This window comes from Sapajus apella, unplaced genomic scaffold, assembly GCF_009761245.1.
Source record: "Sapajus apella isolate SASKATOON/1434 unplaced genomic scaffold, GSC_monkey_1.0 scaffold32, whole genome shotgun sequence".
NCBI classification, from domain to species: Eukaryota; Metazoa; Chordata; class Mammalia; order Primates; family Cebidae; genus Sapajus; species Sapajus apella.
In genome coordinates this window covers 331,023-336,348 of record NW_022436972.1, presented here as the reverse complement: position 1 = coordinate 336,348, position 5,326 = coordinate 331,023, and the positions used below count along the sequence as shown (strand labels likewise).

The window sequence follows — 5,326 nt, the reverse complement described above, 5'->3', positions numbered from 1 at the left end:
GCACTGGGAGACAATCAGTGCCTGTTACTGAAGCCCCCAAGCGGTGGCATTGTGTCATGCGAGCCCTAGTGGACTAATGCAGCCACCAATCAGGAACAAGCTTCCTTGTTCCCTGACAAAGAATTTAAGCATTCAGTGCATCATCAAGCATTTATTCTTTAAACTTGCGTCTAATCCATGAAGGGGCCTCATTGTGGTTAACTGCAGTCTTGTCAGATGAAATCCAAACTATGCATCCATGTGAAAAGGTCAGAGCCTCATCATGGAGCTTACTAGTAGCACACTGTTGATTCAAAATGAGCATTTGATCACCTGTCTGCCCCCCTTTGGATTCCTAGTAGGACTATGTCTCTATTTGTTAAAAATTTTAATTTAAAAAATTTGAAAGCTGTCATTTGTTTCTTATTGAAAAACTTGTATACAAATGTTGTAGAAAATGTAGACCAGAAAAAATAAGAAAATGAAATCTAATGCGTCCCCTGCAATCACAGCTGATTATGTTAACATTTGTTATTTCTTATTCACAGTGGGGTATTTTTTTCTTTCTGTGACTATAGATGTACAGTTTGGGTTCATTTACAAAAATGGGACCGTCTTACACATATTGGTTTTAACTTTTTCTCACCAATAATCTGTCATAAACAACTCTCTACATCATCAAATATTGTTCTGTAGGACCATTTGTATGGCTTTTAATCTCATATTGCAAGAATATATCTTAATCTTCCACAGATGGATACTTAGGGCCTTTCTAAGTTTTATTACCATCCTTGCTATTGTAGAAGACAGTGTCATGGTGAACAGCTTGGTAGCCTTTGCTTATATCCATGATTATTTTCTTGGAATACTAAATTTTGATTTTTCATATTTAACTTTTACCACTGGTAAATGAGGAGAAATCCGTATATGCCCAAGCAATACATGATCTAAACCAGACAGTTAGCAGAAACACAGTGATCGTTGGCGAGGTTCGAAAGTATTCGCCTTTTAGACTGAATTGTGAGGATGATGGCAATTCTTGGAGGATGCCCGGGAAGTTAATCAGCAGGGAGGAATGAGGAAGAAGGCAAGGAGGACATCCACGCCTTTCCATAGCTCGGCTGAAAATGAAGCTGGCAGAAAACAAGCCAGGAAATAAAAAGTCAAGAGAGCTAAGGAGAGGAGAGCATGCTTGTTAAAAGGAGTGAGAAGGCCGTGTTTGGAAAGCTGCTATGACTGGCATGCAGAGCGCTCTGCTCCCCGCAAGGCTGGCTGGCACGCCTGCTGTCCACCGTGTGCTGTGTACTTGGAATATTTAGCTGGTTTGCCGCCATTGCCCAGAGCCCCTGCCGCTGATACATGTGCAGGAAAATAAGAAGTATAACACTAGACTTGGCAAAACATGAAAAGGAAGCAAAGCCGCCGACAGAAGAAAATTCCTCACACTCTACAAAGTAAAACAAATAAATTCGAGTGTTCTGTTTCCATCTCTGATCGCTTCATTAACATGGAAAGTTCAAAATTAACTGCAATGGACATATATCCAGGGTGCCCAGCCTAGGACATTTTTTTATCTACCACTTTGGCCAGAGAGGAGTGTGTGTGTGTGTGTGTGTGTGTGTGTGTGTGTGTGTGTGTGTACTCACGCATGCGCACGTGTACGTGCGTGTGCACGCGTGTGCTTTAACTGTATTAGCCCTTAGAAGAGTGAAGCTTATTATAACAGAGCTGGGCCAAGACATCTATAGTGAAGATCATACAAGTGATTAGAAAAAGTTTCTTGGGTATGCAAAGCAAGCACGTTCTAGGAGAAGGTTTCAAGCCGCACATCCTGGTGCCTGCCTTGCTGGCCTGGTCCCAAGCCTCTTCTAGCATGATGCCCTCAACACTTCCTTGCCAGCCTCTGTGTCTGTCTGTGAACCCTTCTGGCGACTTGTGGTAAACTTTTGGCCCCTGACCCTTCCCTCCCCAACTCCGAACACAAGCCTCCAGCATCTACTTGCTTATGGGAGCCTGTGCGGGTCCTGTTGTCCCTGGGCCCTGGCCCCACACCACTCTGGCATGGTAACCAGCAGGCAGGTTTACAGTGCGAGAAACACAATCCTCAGAATTCGATTGGCCCTGAATCCAATTTTAAGAGATTGATGTTGCTGTATAATCCCGCCATGGTATTCAGGATTTTGGACATCCAGGTGGGGAATGCAATGGTGAGCGCAGAGATGTTTCCTTGAAAGGAAGGACTCTTGCCTGAGAAGGAAAACCTGTGGCTGCCTCTGACCCAGTGGGTCATCTTGGGATGGGTGCTGTGGTCCCAGGAGGCTGTGTGGAGCAGGTCACCACCATCATCATCATCATGGAGGACTTTGGTGACATGAAGCTGAAGTCCACAGCTCAACGGGGACCTGTGATGAGGTTGGATACCCATGAAGAGTGAGAAGCAAATTAAAGCCATGACGAGATACTAGTACACACTCACCAGGATGTCTAAATTAAAATAATAGATAACAAGTGCTGGCAAGGATGTGGAGCAATAGGAAGCCTCGTAAATTGCTGATGGGAATGTATTAAAAGGAATGGCAAAAATTGCTATTACTTTTGTACCAACGCAGTAAGTTGATACAACCACTTTGGAAAACTCCTTGGCAGTGTTTATCTGCAGCCGATTGTATGCATAGTCCACGACTTAGCAATTCCACTCCTAGGATACACCCATCTAAAGTGCATGCATTGTGCACCAAAAGACATGTACAAAATTGTTTGCAGAAGCACAATGTATAATTGTCCAAACCTAGAAACTTATTTGCCCATGAAAATTTGAATCAGCCAATAAAAGGCGGGATGTTCTCATAATGGAATGCTATTCATCTGTGGTTCTCAAAAGTCTGGCATCAGCCAGCCTGGGCAACATGGTGAAACCCCAGCTCTAGAAAAAATACGAACATTAGCCTAGAGTGGTGGCATGCACTGATAGTGCCAGCTCCTCAGGAGGCCGAGGTGGGAGAATCGTTTGAATCTGGGAGGTCGAGAATGCGATGAATCATGATTGCACCACTACACTCCAGCCTGAGCGACAGAGCAAGGCCCTGTCTCAAAAAATGAAATGCGCATCAGTATCACAGGGCAATCTGTTAGCATGCCCTGGGATTTCATCTTAGACCTCCTGGGTCGGAAATTCTGGGGCTGGGGCCAGCAATCTTGCATTTTAGCCAGCCCTCCAGGTGCCTTTGGTGCAGGCTAAAGTTTGAGAACCTGCTATATAGAAACAAGACTGAAGAAACTAAAACTCCAAGCAATAATATGAATCTCTGCCATAATGTTGAGCAAGAGATGTTAGACTCAAAAGAGTGCATGTTGGAAGATTTCGTTTATACGAAGCTCAGAAATAGGCAGAACTCTTGGTGCTGCTAGAAGTCAGTTATGGGTCAGGCCTGTGAGGCACCTAGAGAAAAATGCAAGGGGCTAGACGTGCTTGACCTTGAGAGGGGAGGCCTCCTAAACTGTGCACCCCAGGTGCCTCATCCTGTCCCAATCTTGGTCAGAGTGGTGATTATTCTGGATGGTGTGGGCTAAAGACTTCACACACACTTGATGGTGAGCCATCCAGGGTAATCTGTGAGGACATCCAAGCATTAATATTGTTCTGTGTCTCCACCTGGGTGCTGTATGCACCAGGTAGATATTCTTCAACCTGTACACATATGGCTGATGCACTTTCTGTATATAAATGCAGAATAAACTTTCAATAAGATTAAATACATATCCAATGGAATGGTGCCCTTATGACCTTATTTCAGTGATGAAAGGCTTTGTAGTCATTGCTTCCAGACCATCATGGGTCGTGTGTGTGTGTGTGTGTGTGTGTGTGTGTTTGTGTGTGTGTGCGTGTGTGTGTGTGTTTTAATGGGCTTAGAAAATAGAAAAAATAATTCAGGGTCAAATCTGGTAGATTATATATAAGATTTTTTCTTTTTCTAAAAAACGACATGGGGTTTCTGATGTGGCTTAAATGGAATCTAAAGGCCATTGCCAAGAGAAGGGAGTTCCAAATGTGCTCCGAGTGTGGGAAAAGCTTTGGAATGAGAGTATAACCTCCCAAGGGGCTTCTCTGAGGGGCCCCTCCATGAAGCCTGCGATTTCTGGCACAGGCACTAATAGACCAGCGAGTGAAACGTCCCCACCCAGTACCACCTGCCTTCTCAGAAAGTGGTGGTTTCTATTTGACTCAGTACTTCTATTGGACTTCATGCCTTGGTGAGCTGTATGGATGGCTTGTTTTACCTGTGTCGTTAAGTGCAAAGGGAAACGTCTCCCAGGCCGTGCTGCGAGCAGCTGGTCTGGAGTCAGTGACAACACACAGAGGAAGCCAGCTCTCGGGAATCCAAAGCATTCTGTGCAGACTCTGAAGGAAACAGGAACAGATCATTCTAGCACCTCCCCTGCTGGATGTGGGGTGACTGTGATGGAGGAGAGGGCTGTTGGCCAGAACAAGCCCCCGCTGACTCCCGACACTGGCCCCGGGGCCAGGCAGTGGTTGATTTCTGAATAAAGTTGCCCCTGGAAGCAGAGTGACAAATGGCTCCCTAGCTCTGACTCTGAATGAAAAAGCCGGAGTGGCACAGCAAAGCGCTGCAGCGTCCTGTGTGACGGAAGAGGGCTGGAAGGAAGAGGGCTCAGCCCAGCCTGCCCGCTGCCCTCTCTAGGTTCTCACCTACCCTGGGACAGCCCCCGCCCCCGACCCCGCTGCTGACCCCACCAAGGCCAGCAGGGACGTGGTGACCCAGTGCTCCTGCACAGGAAATATAATGACCTAACCAGGCCTGGCAGAAGGACCGGTCAATTTGGTGAGCGGCCAATGGAGAATAGCTCTGTCTCTCTCAGCATTACTTCACTGTCTAAACTCCCCTGGAATTCTACTGGATACCTAAGTATTTCAACAAATGTGCTAACCCCCTCTTCCTCTAAGGTAAGCAGCTGCTGTCATTCAGTTCAGCATACAGCTGCTTATGTGAGGAGTCAGTCTGGTTGCTCTGTCTGCCAGTCTGTGTAGCAGGGGCTACCTCACTCCGCCCATGGAGCCTCATCCTCACCCAAGCCCCACCCCTCCCCTGGGGTGTGGCCACTGCCTCCTTTGTTCCCATCCTTGCCCCCTTTCCAACCCACCTCTCCTCCAGGAGAAACCAGAGCTCCACCAACACAACAGCTGGATAACAGCCCTCCTGAGCCCATGCCTCCTGAGCCCACCCCTCCTGAGCCCACCCCTCCTGAGCCCCCCCCTCCTGAGCCCACCCCTCCGAGCCCCCCCCTCCTGAGCCCAGCCCTCCTGAGCCCACCCCTCCTGAGCTCACCC

The 5,326-nt window shown here is 47.2% G+C and overlaps 1 long non-coding RNA gene across 1 annotated transcript in view; it reads right to left on the bottom strand.

Annotated features, from left to right (window-relative positions):
- Positions 1–521: 521 nt before the first annotated feature.
- Positions 522–5,326, bottom strand: part of LOC116562170 — a 6,492-nt gene continuing 1,687 nt past the window's right edge. Inside the window, exons 2-3 of the long non-coding RNA XR_004273817.1 lie at positions 4,258–4,378; positions 522–1,112 (exon numbers count right to left, since the gene is read on the bottom strand). This is a non-coding gene — a long non-coding RNA (uncharacterized LOC116562170). The remainder of the gene's footprint in view (positions 1,113–4,257; positions 4,379–5,326) is intronic.